Source organism: Mauremys reevesii, linkage group 11, assembly GCF_016161935.1.
Source record: "Mauremys reevesii isolate NIE-2019 linkage group 11, ASM1616193v1, whole genome shotgun sequence".
Taxonomy (NCBI): domain Eukaryota; kingdom Metazoa; phylum Chordata; order Testudines; family Geoemydidae; genus Mauremys; species Mauremys reevesii.
Genome location: NC_052633.1, coordinates 18,220,832 through 18,239,022, shown reverse-complemented (window position 1 = coordinate 18,239,022; position 18,191 = coordinate 18,220,832). Strand labels below are relative to the sequence as shown.

Genomic DNA, 18,191 nt, shown 5'->3' with positions numbered 1-18,191 from the left:
GATTGAGATCTAGGACTCGGGGGCTAGAGATGTTAGGGGCAAATTTTACTTCAGTTTTTGCCTGCCATCACTGTGCACCCTACTTTTGATGCCATGACTGACAAGTATCACAGCGAGTTGACATGTATAGTGGCTTCACATTAAACTCAGAACTTGAGAAAAATACATAACATTATCTCAGTGTTTGCTGCATATTAATGAAGCAAAATTACTTTTGTTTTCTCTATAATAAGTATAGGAAATTACAAGGTAGTAAATCCCCAAACTATTTATCTCTGCTAAAATATAGTCCAAACTAAGAAGTGTGAGAACCTATGTTCCAAGAAATGCTATGAACAAACTACTTACCTAATGCAACACACTGACAAATTTTTAAGGGTGACTTGTGTATCCTGGTAGTTTAGCCAGTTACTAAGGAGCCTTGGGACATCTTAAATGTCAGCTGCTTTGGCACTTCACATACAACTGTGGATTTATTAAACCACATCAACTGCTGTTTATGCAGTAGACTGTATGTGGTGAATTGCAAGGAGTAGACAGGGTCTGAAAATGTCACAACTACAGGGGGTGCCAAACTAGTGTAGGCCGTTGAGGACTGTAAATGGTAACTAGTAATTTCTTTATTTAGTTGGATTTAGAGTAATGGGGACTATATTTGGAAAGTGGGTTCTTTTTCTTTTTTTTTTCCTCTCCCTTTTCCCTCTTTTCCTTATTTTGTTTTTCTTCAATATCCTAAGTCTTTTTTTTAGTGTTGCTCACACCCTCTTTTCTCCTTTTATCTACCTTGTGGTTTTTTATCATGGTTTTTATCTCCTCTCTTAGGGTATGTCTACACTGCCTACGTTACAGCGCGGTCGCTGTAGTCACGCTTTATCGCCGGGGGAAAGCTCTCCTGGAGATTAAAAAATAACCACCCTGAATGAAGGGTGGCAGCTTTATCGCTGGGATGTTGTGCTTTCAACTATCTTGACCTTGAATGGCTGACTAGCAGAAATCCAAAAATGTTTTTACTACTGGTACTGTTAATGTATCAAATTTAGGAGTTTGAAACAAATGTTTTCACAGTTTTGTTTTATTTAATTGGAAAATAAGTACCGTACTTTGGGACAAATTTCAAAGAGCCTTCCAAACTGTGCCAACAAACATTGTTCATGCATCTGGTTGCTTGTGAAAAATAGCTAATTGTGCAGATAAGTGCCCGTAACTGTGTGCACAAATTCGGCTCCTCTTGAAAATTTGGACTTCTAAAACAGTAAGCTAATAGCCTGGAGGGTTGTACCTTTTTAAAGAGTTAATTTTTTTCAGGATTAAGGGGTCTTCTGCATTAACTCTTTTCTTGAAGAAATTGAGCTTTGTACCTGATGACAGTAAATGACGAGGGCTTCTAGGTGCTATGGTAATACAAATAATCAGTAATAAATATGTATCTTACATTGGTTGCTGAAGTTGCTGTAAGTGTCCCTTACGTACTTTATATCAGATATTTTGTAAATGTAAATTAACTATAGATAGAGTTGGATGCTATCAAAAGATTTATAGAGAGAAAAGCGGACTAAAATAAAAAGTCTGAACGTTTTAGCAATGTGATACTTCTTGGCCTGTTTTATGCCCGCTTGGGTTTATTTGCTGGAGTGGGAGGAGGGACCAGGCCTATAAAACTCCCCCCCACCACCACCTTTTTATCACTTATCCCCACCCTTCACACCTGCCCTCATGCTCCTTCTGTCACCTTCTTCCACTCCATTTCTATTCTGTTCTTTAGGCATGGAACATCCCTCCCCAAGCTTCTATCCACTCCAAGCAAACTGTGAACTGCTGATAACTTGGAGTTTTTTCTTTTGTTGGTGGTTTTTAATGTTCTTTCCCCGTATCTTCTCTATTACATTTTGAAATTTTTGTGCAGTGGGGAAACTTTATTTTGTGTCTTATACAGTGCCCAGCACACTCTTTGGCTAAAAATAAGTAAGAGACCCTTCAGGACTAACTGCGTTTTTTGTGAAATAAAACTATGTGAACTAACAACGTTGAGAATCCTGTGGTTTTTGTAGTTGCCTTTACAAACTGATGAAAATTGGATTAGAAGTGAACTGTTAATTTGATTTCCAGTTGATAGCTCTACACTGGACTGCTGCTGACTCTGATTTCACTTTTTAAAACACTGTTTTCCAGAACTAGTTAAAAATAATTCTCGTACACGTGGGAAATATTGAAGTAATTAAACACATTTGGGTTTTATGCATAAATTTTCTAAAATTAACACTCTTTTTCACACTAATCTTTCTTGTCTCTAATTGAGTTGAAACGTGTGAAAGGGAAAAAACTTTGATATGGAACTATTTTTCAAGGAGTAGCTTAACTACAGTATACATACAGGTGTTTAGATATGGTTTGAAAAACTTCTCTGTTAACAGGAGCAGTAGCTTTTGTATTAATATCTGTTGCATAAGTTTGAGTAAAAACCTGTTATTTCCAGATTGCTGTAGCTTTCATTCATGTGAAAAACTTAAACATGTCTCATTTGAGGGTAAAATACTTCATCATTTCAGGAATGAAGGGAAAAATTCAGGTTCTGAAATCAGCATGTCAATCACAGTAGATTTTCCTGCCCATATCTTCAGAAAGTTGCATCACATTGTTAGATGCATTTATATTGGATTTGGTTAGTTTTTGCCATTTTTTGATTACATAGTAAACAGTCTATAGCAGTATTCCCAGACTTTTCAGTCCTTTTAACCTGTCTCTAACAAATATAACCAAGGAATGCCCCAGTTGCATGATAAACCATACTGTAACATGTCTAATATTAGGAATAGATACACTGATTATTTTGTATCACAATATTGTTGTAGTTGAGTTTTATTGCAATATAATAAAATCTTTAGACCAGCGGTTCTCAACGGGGGACGGGCACCGAGCAGGTTTCAGAGAGTCTGTCAAGCATGCCGGCCCTGGCTTTTATATACAGAAAAACAGCTGTTATGGAGTTTTTATAACATGTTGGTGGGGGGCTCAGAAAGAAAAAGGTTGAGAACCCCGACTTTAGATTATATCATCAGTTCTTCTGATTACCAGGTTATTTAAGTGATGTACATGTTTGTTTGTTGCAGAAACCCTAAGCATTTTCCCTATGTAAGTCAATAGCAACAAGTTTTTCACCTTCCTCTGCAGCGTGGGGCAGGGGTCACTTGCTGGAGGATTCTCTGCAGCTTGAGGTCTTCAAACCACAATTTGAGGATTTCAGTAACTCAGACATAGGTTAGGGGTTTGTTACAGGAGTGGGTGGGTAAGATTCTGTGGCCTGCACTGTGCAGGAGGTCAGACTAGATGATCATAATGGTCCCTTCTAACCTTAAAGTCTGAGTCTAACTTTTCTCTAACAGTAAGAGACTTTTTACATTTTTAAATTTTGAGTTCCACAGAGTAGGAAGCATCGCTGTGTTTCCACAGTTGGCACACTTTGCCTGGTTAACTTTGGTAATATGGGCCTAATCAGAGGTGGCTTTTCTAGTCTCAAGTCTCAGAGAGAATTCCTGACTCTTGTTGGCATTTTGGCCCAAAATGTGATTATGCTGAAATGCTGGCAAGCTGCTTGAAATTTACTTCCCCATCCTCTGCAGAGGAGTCAAAGATGTTTCATAAAAACCTAAAGGAGAATAAGCCAGATAATTCCCACTGTGCAAATGCTAACTGATAACATTTGATCTGCACATAACTAATTTCATCCTTCCAGCCAATTCATCTAATCTTTAGAAGTTACCCATTTAAAAGAAAAGGTCTCTCAATTACTGCTCCTAATAGAGATTTGATTTTAGCTGTAGATCTGTAATAGAGGTCAACACCACATCTTCAGATACTTTGGATCAAACAGCTGGGTAGCTCTTTAAAGGAATTATAAAGGAGTTAGTCTTGCGTGGTGCTGTCTACCAACTATGCCTCACTATTGCTTTTATTGAACGAATTGCTGTACTCCTCTCTCTTCCACACAAGTCTCCCCGTGAGGCAAGAAGTTCTCTGGCTTACTAGACATGGTATCCACACACATGTATTCTGAGACACTCATAAGTCAAAAAAGAACTGAAACTTTAGCTTATTTAAGCATATATTGGATTATATTATAAACAAATTAGCTTTCAACCTCAAAAGCAATTTTTGCCTAATGATAGATAAAAGCTCTGAGATCCTATTTTATTTTCCTTTTTTATTTTTGCTGTTTGATTCATGTGTCAATAGTACAGTATAAAGAACCGTAAGATATAAATCACCAGTTTGTACTATAATGATTTACAGTTCACAGAAGCAATTTGTAAGTATTCTGTATTTACTTTTTGTGAGCTTAAGAAAATCCACAACAAATATCAAATGGTGCAGGAGAGTACTGTTTTAAATAGAAAAGCAGAAAGAATTTGGAAAAATCTTGTTTCATTGTTTTCTCATTAAACCTTTTTCTGGCCTCAAGTCCATGTCTTAGCACTTTGTGCAAAATTACTTTGATGTTTTAGCTGTCTCTGAAGTGTCTCTTTCATATCTTTAGGAAAGTCCTTTTCATTCTCTTCCTAAAGTAGTTGGCCTATGAATTGCTCTGTGTGTGTGTGTGTGTGTGTGTGTGTGTGTGTGTGTGTGTCCCACCAAAATGTTACATGAAACTTCATTCATAACTTGTGATACATGGATCTGTCACAGTTCAGCGTAACTGCCTTGTATTCCCTCTCTATAGTCCAGCAAGGGCACTCACTCTAGGCTTCTGGCTCCCCAGCCGTTGCCTATCTTTGGTGGAGACGTATGTTTCGCTCCCTTCCCAGGCTGCACAGTACCCTGACTATACTTTGCTATCCCCAGCAAAAGACTGGCTGCCAATGCAGGCTTCTTTGGCTTCTCTTCAGAGATAGTACACTGTGTAATTGCCGCAAGTGTAAGTTACTACACAGATCGTTCTAAGCAAGACCATTTTATTCTCAAGGAAAAAGCATTACAGAAAAAAAATATTAAATACAATAAAAGAACCTAAACACATGCTAATAAGTTTACTAGAGATTTCTCTGACACCAACATGGGCTCTGGCAGGTGAGGAGCAGTCCTTCAAAACTCATCCCAGGGTTTCCTGTAGTTTCAAGTTCATAACACCCTTTACTCAGAAGAACAACACCGGTGACTGAGGACTTGTCTACACTACCAAGTTTTGTCGCCAAAACTGCCATTTGTCAACCCAAATAATGAGTGAGTACACACTAACTTTTGTGACTTTTGTTGGGGAAATGCCTGGTTTGGGCGACAAAATACATCCATCCTCAGGAAAGATTTTTGACTTTTTCGTCTGTTTTTGTCGAAAGTGGCAAGTGTAGAAAACACAGTTTATTTCGTCACTTTAATTGGCCTCCAGCAGGTGTCCCACAATACCCATCCTGACCACTCTAGTCAGCAATTTAAACTCCACTGTTCTGCAGCCAGCTAAACAACCATCCACTCGTCCCCCTTAGATGTCCTAGGAATGTTTGAAATTCCATTTCCTGTTTGCTCTGCGTGGAAAGGCCTCATCGCATCTTTCCAGGTGACCATGGCAGGTTATTGCAGCAAACGCTCTCCCGCTTGGACCACTGCAGAGCTGTTGGATCTGCTCAGTATAGGGGGAGAGGAAGACTGCGCAGTCCCAGCTGCGCTTGAGCCGTAGGAATTGGGATACCTATGGGCAGATTTCTCGAGGCTTGTGCGAAGAGGGCTATGATTGGGACACACTGCAGTGCAGAGCGAAGATTAAGGAGCTGAGGCAGGCGTACCATAAAGCGAGGGAGGCAAACCGTCGCTCAGGTGCTTCACCTAAGACCTGCCGGTTCTATAAGGAGCTGGATGCTGTCCTCAGTGGTGACCCCACTTCTGTCGCCAAGAGTCCCGTGGATACTTTGGAGGGCATGGAGGAAGCAGAAAGAGGACCTAACCCGGAGGATGAAGTTATTGATGAAGAGGTGGAGTTAGAGGAGATGTGCAGCTCCTGGTGGGGTTGTCCGGTGGGACAGGCAGCCAGGAACAGCTCTTCACTCCAGAGGTGTCTAGCCAGCCTCAGCAGTTGCTCTCCAGCAAGCAAGAAGCAGGAGGGGAGACTCCTAGTAAGTGGCTGTGGCATCTGTAATGTGGAGGTGGGTTCAGGGTACAGAAATGTACAAAGCTGGCTGTGTTTCTGTGAGCTGGACATTTCCTTGCATAGCTAATTAATACGGCGGAACAGGGTGTTGATGCATGCCGAGATCTCACGGGAATCCTCCAGAGAGATCTCCAGGAAAGTTTCCTGGAGGTACTCGGTAATCCTCTGCCGAAGGTTCCTTGGCAGAGCAGCTTTGTTCCTTCACCCATTGTAGGAAACTTTCCTGCACCATTCGGCAATCACTTGTGCAGGGACCAAAATGGTATGTAGGCGAGCAGCGTAGGGAGCAGGGCAGAAACCCTGAGCATGGAGTCGATGTACCTTCATTTTCCTGCTTACCCTTAGCAGTGAGATGTCTGCTAGAATTACCCCCGCCTGTGGAAAACTTTGGGAGAATTTTAGAATTTGTTCCCTAGAATGCTGCCCCACTACACTTGCAAAGAGAGTGTGCTCTTTTTCCCTTTCCCCTGTCAACACTCATCATGCTTTGGGTATTCAAAGAGATGTGTGCCTGGCTAGGGTTAGTGAGAAAGTGATGGCAATATTACAAAAGGTGTATTTAACTGAAATGTTTCAATGCTGTGGATGAAATTTAACAATCCCACTTCTGTGCATTGTCCCCTGTGCTTCACCAGATGTGGCCTTCTGGAACACCCCACATACCCTGGCAGAGTGTGTCCACCAGATAAAGAAGTTCCCAAGATGCAGCAAAGAACACATGTTCCGGGAGGTACTGCATGCTCCAATGCAGAAAAAAGGGAAGGAAAGGAGTGCTGGGAAGCCAAATGACCAGACAGAAAAGAGAATCCTACATTTTAAAGATGCTACTGAGTGGATGATTAAAGTAATGGAGGAGCAAGCACAGATGCTGAAGTCCTTAATAATGCTGCAGACTGAGCAGATCAGTGCTCAACCTCCACTGCAGCACATTCAGAACTCTTTTCTAGCCGCTCCCCGCCCCCCAACGCCTCCTGCACATTCCTTTCACTTTCATGAACTTCTCAGTTTCCCCTTCACTCCACTCCCGTGGACAGCTTTCAGAATGATAGCTGGACCTACACACAGCTGTGAAAGTCTGCCCTTCCCTGGGTTCCTCCTTTCCCGCCAAGCATCTGTGGGTTTGTCTGTGCTGTTTCTTGTGCAATAAAAGCAAACTTTTATTATAATCTTTTTTTTTTTCCTACAGGGTGAGTTTGCAGGCACTGTCAATACATGCACAGGCATTTTAATCACTTTTACAGGAATATAAGGCCCCAAATGTCACCACTGCCCCCTAGGAAAATTACATGGAATGTAACATTAAAGCGACTCAGACAGAAATGTATGTTACTGTTGGGTCATTGTCAAAGTGCTGCCTCAAAGCCTCCCTGATTCGTATAGCTCTCCTGTGGGCTCTCTGACTGCTTCACAGAGATTATGCAATGTACAACATATGGCTATGACATAGGAATATTCTCCCCAGTGAGGTCCAGCCTGCCATAAAGGCATTGCCTTTAATCTGCTGAAGGCACATTCAACTGTCATCCAGCACCTACTGAGCCTGATGTTGAACCACTCCTTACTGCTGTCCAGGTGTCTGGTGTGAGGTTTCATAAGCCACGGCTGTGAGAGGTATGCAGGATCCCTCAGGATCACTATGGGCATTTCAACAACCCCCACTGTAATCTTCTGGTTAGGAAAGAAAGTGCCTGCTTGCAGCTTTTTGTACAGTCCGGTGTTCCTGAAGATGTGTGCATCATTCACTGACATCAACGCGGGGTGGTCTGGGAAGGTGCAACGTCCACGGTGATCCACAAGTGCCTGCAACACCATGGAGAAGTACCCCTTCCTGTTTATGTAGTCCATTGCAAGATGGTCTGGTGCCAAAATTGGAATGTGTGCGCCATCTCTTGCCCCTCTGCAGTTATGGAAAACCATTTCTGCAAAGTTTGTCCACTATTTCATGCACATTTCCCAGAGTCACTGTCCTTTGTAGCAGGATGTGATTTATTGCCCTGCACACCTGCATTAACGCTGCCCCAACGATTGACTTCCCCACTCCAAATTGATTCGTGACTGACAGGTAGCAGTCTGGAGTTGCCAACTTCCATACAGCAATTTCCACATGCTTCTCTACCGAGAGGGCAGCTCTCATTCTGGTGTTCTTGCGCTGCAGGTCTGGGGCGAACTCGGTGCACAATTCCAGGAAGGTGGCTTTCCGGAAGTTCTGTAGCCACTGCTCGTCATCCCACACCTGCACGATAAGATCCCACCATTCAGTGCTTGTTTCACGAGCCCAAAAGCAACAGTCTATCCTATGCACCTGCTCTGTGAATGCCAAAAGCAATCTAAAGTGGCTCCTATCCATATCATGTAGAATGTCGGGCACCTGTGAGTCTTCCTCAGTTAGGGACTTCACAATTAACTGCATTGCCATCCGCGATGGCTTCGTGACAGTTAACGAGCATAGGAGAGCTGTGCAGTATCCATCCCTTCTCACGAAAATGCCGGGGTGCACAGCAAAGAAGGGCCGTTGAAAAAATGCCATGAAAGAAAGCCGGAAGCCCATAGAGTGCTGGGACAGAAAGCAAAGCATCACGGGACATTTAGCACTTTCCCAAGACGTGCCTTCATCTGCTCCGTCGTCCCACAATACCTAGCGACCGAAGGACTGGGATAGGTACCCACAGTACATTGCTCACAATGTCGATGATGGTGCCCCCACTGATCTGCTGACGGGGCAAGTGTGAATATGAAATTGTGATTTTTATTATGCCGACTTCTGGGTGTCCACATCACTTTGACACAAAGTGTAGACATGGTCTGAGAGTCATTTGTCCTATTTGGGCTGTTGAAGAGACCTTGAATAGGTAATTATCCAAACAATGGTTTTCTGCTCAAGGGGCAGCTTTAAAAAGATGGATTTAGAGAGGAGTCATTTGCATTCCCTCACCAAGTATTTCCTAGGAAATCTACTTCACACGTATTGTCCCAAAAGGTCTGCTGAAGTCCCTAATGCTAACACAGAGATTGCATTAATATTGTCTTCCACCTAAAAAATATTTGATACAATCCCACAAGAGTATATAACCATTTGTATTTTTAACACAGTCTACTCCTAAAATACTTAATTTAGTAAAATTTCACTTAATTCCATAAGGTTTGTCCAGATTATTGCAGGATATTGTCTCATCTGTCACATCTACTTCTAAAGGGAAAAACTGAGTATGAACTTGTTCCATACCAATCCTCTTGCAGTGGTGTTAGCTAGAAAGAATTTCCATAACCAAGGTTTATAAATATTTTATTTCAATAGGTTAATTTGTTTAGTTTTATAGCACTATTCATAATATTATATATGCCTTCCATCTTCTAATGGGATTGCTTCGTTGTTGGTTTAAAAATCCACTGAGTTTGCTCTGAAGCGTGGAAATATTTTCCATATTTGCACCAATTTTAGGACTTCTTAAACCAGGAAAAAGACTTGCCTTGTAGCTAAATATCATCAAACTCTTCGACGTATTTAGACTGACTTCATGGGCATTCTGTGTAGTGGGCTCATTAGTGTGTATATATCTATTTTATTCCCCAGTTGTATGGAAAGTGAAAGTTAGTTTCTTGCTTCAAATGTATTTTTTTGGCCAGTGATATTTAAACTTTCACTTGGAAATATTGTGCCAGTGTTGTATATTTAGTAGGGTTTTGGAGTACAATATCTGTACATAGGAAAAATGGGTAGGGGGAAGATGTTATCTTGCCTCCTCTTGGTTCTCCATCACAAGTGAATCTTTTCTATCAGTGAGAAGTCAGGAGGCCATGCTGCAAGCAGTCTTTTCTCTTCTCCCCCCTGCCCCTGAGCTGTTGGGCTGCAAAACACTGGTAATTTCAAAATTACAGCAATGACAACTGATCTTTTCCTTTTTGCCTCCTATTGCTGTTGAAAATAAAAGGAACAGCCCTGAAGAAATAATGTGTGGTATTTACTTGTCCAAGAGGGAGTGGGAGGTGGAAGGAACACTGTTGGCAGTCATCCTCAGGCAGTAAAATAATAATGGAAGACATAGCTCAGTGTCTTTAAAAACCTGGTCAAGGATGAATACATCTCTGTGCCTGCACAATAGGTATTTAAGTTAGACTATGTTTCACCAGGCCATTGAAAATCTGTTGTGGTATATGTTGTGCAAGTCTTATGAAACTAGGTCTAATTTAAACAATTTAGAGATGACTGAATGGTGCTACTGTAGTTATAGCTTGAGTAGGCAACAAATGTTGAATTAGGAAGGTGTGATTATTTGCATAACTGTGAACTTGTGTATATAAAATACAAAAAATAGAAAGGTACATAATTTATAGAATACTGCATTGTAGATATATATCCAGAGCTTTGTAGAACACTTAAGAATTTGAAGTCTCTGTTCAGAAGAATTTTTAGTATAGCCTGTACAAATATAAAAGACCAACATTTCAGATATCAGATTGGAGAAACAAAGATGGCGAGAATAAACATTACTGGAATCTTAGAATTTTTTCCATATTACTTAGGTAATAATTGTAGACTTTTTCTTCTTCTGGACTAGCAAAATAGAAATACTGTATTGAATGGCATTTGAATACTTAATATTTGCTTTATATATTTCTGTAGACAATAATAAAGGAACAGGCAGGCTTATCTACAAAATGAGCAACTTAACATTAGAAATAGAATACTATCTAGATCTGTGTATGTGTGTAATGTGTTCTTAATGTAATCAGACAATAAAATGTCATCTGTGTCTAGATTTCAGAGCCTCTGTATTTCAGGTTTCATAATTTATACTTCATTGTCATTGCCTTAGTTTGCTTTGCAAACTAACAAAGACTAATGATACTGATACATTTCTGTGGCCAAATTCCGGCCTTCGCAGGCTTTGAGATGCTGCTAGGTATATGTTAATGATACAAACCCAACATTAATATGGGCAAGGTAGGTGAGGTAACAGCTTTCCGTGAGAGAGACAAGTTTTTGAACCACACAGAGCTCTTCTTCATGTCTGGGAAAGGAACTCCCAACCGCATCACAGTAAAATGCAAGGTGGAACAGATTGTTTAGCATAAATTGTTAGTACATACTGTAAGGGACAGAGTGGCCCATTAACACCTCTGCTATCAGAAGAGAAAAAGAGGGGGTTAGTGGATTACAGATTGTTCATAATAAACCGTAAATCCAGTATCACTACTTCAATCCATGATTTTTGGTGTCTAGCAGAGTAACGAATTTAAGATTCCATGCTCACCTTTTGAAAGTGTTGTGCAAGTTTCTTTGAGGATGAGGACGGATAGGTCAGATACAGAGTGATCGCTTTGCGAAATGGGCATGCATTTGGTTCCATGTGCAGATTATTTTAACCACGGGCAAGAAGAAATCTGGGTGAGAGATTGGTCTTGGGTTTGAACTAAAGCTGCCCCTGGGCTGTGCCCAGAATGCACTCTGCAGCTCTAGCCGCAGAAGACCAAAGAGGCAGGCGGTGGGGAAACCCAGAGAGGGGTTGCAACAGCTTTATCCCAATTGGCTGCCTCTCTTAATGTGTACATGGAAGAGCAGCTTGTACATAAAAAAAATTGGTGGCTAAATTTAAAACGCGAATTCTCTGAAACCTAGTTTAAATTCAACTCTGTTTTTCTGTTGGGAAGTTTGTTTTAATAACCATAAAATATTAATGTAACTTCCAGTAAGATGCCCCAGAATTTTGGAAAATTGTAGGTAAATTTGTGTTAGTGAAACATAGTATTGTTTAAAAAAAAAAATCTTTACAGTGCTCCTGCTGAGGGGTGTGGTTGCTTTTGTGCCTTTTTTTTTATTACACGAATCTGTATGATGGTTTTGTCTCATATTAACGCACGTAATCTGCTATTGAAAAGCATCAGCAATGATTTTTCCACTTTTTGCACCAGGCTATTTTTAAAAACAGTTCTTTAAAAAAAAAAATCTGCTGTACAATTTTGGCAAACAGCATGAGCCCTGCATTTGATAACAAAGAAGTAGCAGATTGTAATGTTTTTGTTGGGGGAAGAAAAAAGTGCAATCAAAAAAAGAATTGAAATGATATAAATTAGCTTTATTGTTCAGCAAATTGCAAGAGTTAGGTAGGAATTGTAGATAAGAATAGCCCTTATCCCTCTTAAGGATCACCAGAGACGTATGTGCATGCATGAGAAAACCAAGCCTTTGTTAGTGTCCTTTCTGAAATGGCTATTAAAATAATTACAGTAATTTATAGATATTTTTTTTCCAATTTAAAATGAGTTCCATTTTTCTCATCCTTTGTCTTGATTTCCTGTTTCTGTGGTAGCAGTTGGGTAGCCTTTGAATTATCTGTACCCATTGCGAATTAGGTGTGGTATGTAAAGAACTATAATGTTTTGTGGAGATTGGAGAGGTAGTTTTGTCAGCTTTACTATCAGGAAGACTTCGTAATAAGAATTTTAATGTACAATACTGTGGCTTAAAGTTTAATTATAGTTTGTCATGGGACCATTTAAAATTGCTGTTTTGATTTTAAGACATATTTTAAGATGCCTTTAAAAAAAAAAGCAAACTGTTCACAGTTTAAAAACAGATTTTGCTATTATCCTTTGTTGCTTTTTATCATTTTAATGTTGTATGGGTATCAGACTAGCATTACTTAATGTGCAAGGCCTCTCTCTCTCTCACATATAAAATGCTCTTAAGGCAGATTCTGTTAACATAATTTTTTTTAACTAGCATGCTAATCTGAGAACATTCTGATTTTTTTTTTCATTACACAAACTCAAGCCTTTTAGATTGACTCTTGAAGCTATATTTGTTAAATGGACAGCTTACCAAGCATTTGGACTAGGAAGAAATACTTTTTCCAAACATAATATAAAAACATCTTAAAAGAGATGATAGCATATAGCGAGTGATGTAGGGGTGTGTGGTGGTTGATCAGCCATTTGCATTACTGATTAGTATGTTTAATGTATTGGACATAGTGTTGTTTTCTCCTAACCTTAGAGGCATATATGTTGCCTTTTAAAATTTCATGAAATATTATTGGTATTTTAAGTTTGCAACAGAGACAATGGCATCACTGATTTACAGTAAGCTTTTAGTTTTATACTGAGGAGTTTAGGGTAAAATAACTTCTGTTGTTGTCTTTGGATCATTGCAGCCACAGTGTGGAAGGGTGGCTTGCCCTTAAAGCAGGGGTGGACAAACTTTTTGGCCCGAGGGCCATATCTGGGTATGGAAATTGTACGGTGGGCCACGAATACTCATGAAATTGGAGGTTGGGGTGGGGGGAGGTGAGGGCTCCAGCAGGGGTGCGGGCTCTGGGGTGCAGGAGGGTGGAAGCGAGAGGTTTGGAGGGCGGAAGGGGGATCAGGGCTGGGGCAAGGAGGTTGGGGCACGGGAGGGGTCAGGGGTGCAGGCTCCGGGCAGTGCTTATCTTAAGCAGCTCCCAGAAGCAGTGCGGGGACACAGCATGCTCGGGGGAGGAGGTGAAATGGGGCAGGAAGAGGTGGGGCGGGGTGGAGCAGGGGTGTGGCCTTGAGGGAAAAGGTGGAATGGGGGCAGGGCCTGGGGCAGAGCCAGAAATTGAGCACCCCCCAGCACAATGGAAAGTCGGCACCTGTGACTGTAAAGCTCTCCTGGCAGGGAGGCCTTGAAAAGACCTTGCTTCCTAAGGGGAGGAGGAAGAGAAAACTTGTTGTGTGGAATTAGGAATGGACTTTGTTTTGGGATTTTGAGTTTTTTATTTGCAGTTTATTTTATATTAATAAAGCTAGTCACAAAGGTGGGTTACTTTTGACCAAGAAAATGCTTGAAGGAATGGTTTTATTTGAACAGTCCAAGAGGAGAAACTGAGGCAGGCTGCCTGTCTCATGACCTCAGGCTACAAGCAGGTGCACAGGAGACACTAGCCCTGTTACAGCGAGCATAGCTGGCAGGATCCTGCAGACCTCCTCCCACCGAGGAGGGAAATTGAAAGTGTGGGACTTGTCAGATGCACAGAATGGAGGAAGCTGGCCACTTTTTGGCTGGCCAGCAGCAATAGACATCAGCAGTTCTTCTTCTGTGGAATGGAAGGTGCAGTTGGCCATGCAGCAGAAAGTACAGACAGCAGGGTTAAGGGGCCCTGAAAAGGGGAGAAATTTTGGTAGTAGGGCACCGCACAGGGACCTCTGACTATGAGGGAATGCTCAGGAGTTGGCCACCCCAGTTGCACACAGTAACCATGTTCACTGTTTTTTCACTTAGTCCTGTCGGACAAGCATAATTCATAGGCAAAGCCAACCTGCTTTTTGATCCCAAAAGGTTAAGAAATGAATTATATTTAACTATTTTGGTTTCAAAGTTAGTGCAGTGTTAACGTTAACATTTGTTTCCAGTGGCTTCAATTTCTTGATTGACTCCCAAGTTTCTGTTAGGAAGCAAATGGAGATTTTTAAAAGCATGGCTTTAATTTTGTGTCTAAAATATTCTTACATCTATTCTAATTGAAGTGGCCTGCTTCAGTGTTTTGTTTAATTTCATTTCAGTTTATTAAAAGTGCCTTTTTGAAGCTTCCTGCTGTATGTTCTGAAAAAAAAAAAGGACTCATTCAGTGTTAATACCTTTGTCAACTAGATTACCAAGCTTTACTCTCACTATCCCGCTTTGTGGCAATGTAGCGAGCATTGTGATGCTGTATTCAATATATTTAACTTGAAATTAGGCTGTGGGGTTACATTAAATGTTTTCTTTAACTCCTACTTGAGCCTGGATTTTTGTTCCCTCTCTCCAAACACTAAATATAATTTGGAGGAAGCTTTGGTGGGTAGAAATCCTCAAACTGGATAGGGGTTGTATTTAAAATATATTCTAGATCAGGGGGTCTCAACCTTTTTCTTTCTGAGGCCCCCCCCAACATGCTACAAAAACTCCCTGGTCCACCTGTGCCACAATAACTAGTTTGTTTGTTGTTTGCATATAAAAGCCAGGGTTGGTGTTAGGGGGTAGTAAGCAGGGCAATAGCCTGGTGCCTCTGCTACAGGGCCAACGAAAGTATGTTGCTAAGGGCCCTGGGCTTCAGCTCCATGTGGTGGGGCTTCAGCTTTTTGCCCTGGGCCCCAGCAAGTCTAACATTGGCCCTGCTTGATGGACCCCCTGAAACCTGCTTGCGGGCCCCCAGGGAGCCCCGGACTCCACTGTTCTAGATTATTTGGATGGGTCAAGTGGTTGGTAATGCAATACAGTATAGGAAATCTTTCATCTCCAAGTCATCAATTCAAATCCAAACCTGGTCTGTAGTGACCAAAATTATTGTAATTACCATTTGATGTCTGTTGGTGCCATTGTGTGACATAGGTTCCTTGTAGACAGGTTTCCATATAACAAATATTTGGCTTTTTTTTTTTCTTGTAAAGTTATTTTTTTTGGTTTGGTAGATTTGTAGAGAAGGCAAGGGTTGAACTGACACGCATCCAGGCCAGTCTACTGTCCCGCTTCAGGGTGAGGCACATTAGTGAGCAGCTGGGAAGCTTTCATTCCCGTACCCTGTGACCCGGGTTTTGGGGGCGGGATGCTGAGGTTGCTCAGTTAGGAAAGACTGCGAAGAATGGGGCAGACAATCCCCAAAACTGGTGGTTATTCTAATACTTAGATCTACCAAACTAGCAACAAACAGCTGCGCCAGAACACAGCTCCCTTAAAGCAAATCAGCCTTGGGCTTTCACCCAGACACCCAAGTCAGATATGATGGTGTAAATGGGTCGACTCACCCCTGCGGCGCCTCCTACTGGTTGCTCTCCGAAGTTAGCTCAGTCCAGCCCTGGAGCACCCTCTGCAGGCTGGTGATCCACCTGTTCTTAGGCCCCCCGTGGCCCTCCCTGGACCCGGTGCCCTATTACATGGGGTTCTGCCCCCTAGCAGTAACCCCTTTCTCTCTGGGTCTCCCCTTCTGTCTCAGGGAACCCCCACCCTCTATCCCTACCTTGCCTCAGTATTTGGCTACTGCCAGTCATTGTCTAGCCCCACGCTCTGGGGCAGACTGCAGTATCAGCCTACTCATCACAGGCAAAGTTGGGTTTGGACCTGCTGCCTTGGCCTACCCCTAGGTTGCCCTCTGCAACCCACAGTACCTGTTGGCCCTCTACTAGGCCGCAGCCTGGGGCTTTCCAGGCCAGAGCTCCCCAGCTCCTTAGCCTGTCCCCGGCCCTGCTTCACTCTAGGTACCTTGTCTCAGCTCCTAAGCAGCCAGGCCCATCTCTCTCTAGAGCCAGAGAGAGACTGCCTGGTTTCCTGGCTCATAGCCTTTTATAGGGGCCAGCTGTGGCCTGATTGGGGTGTGGCCCAGCTGCAGCTACCTCCCCAATCAGCCCAGCTTGAGAGTAGCAGCTCTCAAGCCCTGCCAAGCTGCTTTCAAACCCCTTAAAACCCCGGAGCAGGGACTCCACCCTGCTACAGATGGGGATTATTGAAAATCTTGTTCATCATATTAAAAGTTCTACCAATCCTAAAGGATCGGACACATTACCTCCCAGGTCAATGAATACCTTAGATCTGCTGAAGTTTCATCAGGAGTCACAAGACTGTGGTCTCCAGTTACACCCTGGACTGCCCTGTTACAGAATATTTGGACATTAGACTATAATCTGTGGACTAATTCTAAAAGAACTCTATGCAATTCTAAAGCTCACCATCTCTACTGTGAAACTGACCTGAGGACTATATTCATGTCTTGTATGTATAATCATCTTTTAACCAGTACTCTCTCTCTCTTCTTTTTTAAAATAAATTTTATTTTAGCTAATACAAATTGGCTGTAAGAGTAAGGAAGATCTGAAGCATTCATTGACCCGAGAGGTAATGTGCCCGATCCTTTTGGGATTGGTAGAACTTTTAATATGATAAACAATATTTTCAATAATCCCCATCATATTTGACTTGGGGGTCTGGGTGGAAGCCGAAGGCTGGATTGCTTTGCTACACCTGTCTTATGGATAAATGGGGTGAGATGAGGGTGTGCTTCACTTTTTCATGCTGAAAATCAGGTCACCTTTAAAAGTGCTGAAATCAACGTTGATTTAAGTATGATGAAAATGATACATTAACCAAACATTTTTTTTCACGGAAAGTTGTCTTTTCCCCTTCTGCTTTCCTCTCCCCTCCCTCATACTTGTTATGGACTTTGAAGAGTTTCTTCCAGAGGCTGTGTGCAGTACGTTTGGAGAACTTTTAGATCCCCCTGAGAAAGAGACGTCTCTTCTGTCCCTTTTGAGCCTCCACCTGGAAGTGCATTTATAGTCTCAGACAAGAGCTCTCTTTGCTGGTAAGAACCTCTGGTTGAACCCAGAGCCTTCGATTGTAGAGTTAGGGTAGGAAGGTTAAGAGTAATTTAAGGCATTTGGGGGGACCCTGGGAAGGTGCAGATTGTGTGCCTACGTAATACATGTTTGAGAAGATCGAGGCAGTCAGATATTTCTGAAATGTGTTTTACAACTCTTAAGAATTCCAACCCATCTTTTTTCCTTTTGCCAGAGCTTCATTGCTTACTTTTCACTTTGCATGTTTTTTTCCTCCTTAGCGAATATCTGGCACAGCTGATGTAGGAATGTACTAATATTAATCATTTTCAAGTGTTGTTGTGCTTCCTTTTGTGACGTGTTATGCATGTGTGCAAAATGGAGTATATTTTGTTGAAAATATTGAATGTAGACTATAAAAAATAAGTCATTGAGTTAAATGGCATGTGGTATAAAAAGCAACATTCTTAAAGTCTCAGTAAAGAAAATAATCAATTAGTGCTAAAAAATTAATATATCCTACATGGATAAAACACTGGCGTTTACTCCCAAAATCTTTGATTCATGTCCACATCTGGAGTATATCTGATCTTAAATTTTATATTTTCCATTAGTCAGGTGGTTTTGGTCAGAAAGTGTCATGTGTTCAGCACATTTGCTATTTTCTGTTTGGAAGGTCCGTGAAGAGATGGCATGGCATGGAGACGAAAACATCCTTTTATGCTATGTTTTGAGGGTGGAGGAGTGTCGGAAAGGGAAAGAGGGCAGGGCTGAGGTGTCTTTCCAGAACAGG

At 41.7% G+C, this 18,191-nt stretch overlaps 1 protein-coding gene across 7 annotated transcripts in view; it reads left to right on the top strand.

The window, feature by feature from the left end:
• The window catches only part of PARD3B (par-3 family cell polarity regulator beta), a 645,413-nt gene that overhangs the window by 104,757 nt on the left and 522,465 nt on the right, over window positions 1–18,191 (top strand). Inside the window, exon 1 of one of the 7 annotated variants that reach the window (XM_039494277.1) lies at window positions 17,403–17,424. The exons of the other annotated variants lie outside the window; for them this stretch is intronic. The gene's annotated coding sequence lies outside the window, so the exon portion shown is untranslated. Of the gene's footprint in view, window positions 1–17,402; window positions 17,425–18,191 lie in introns of those variants that run through there. 7 annotated transcript variants of the gene reach the window in all.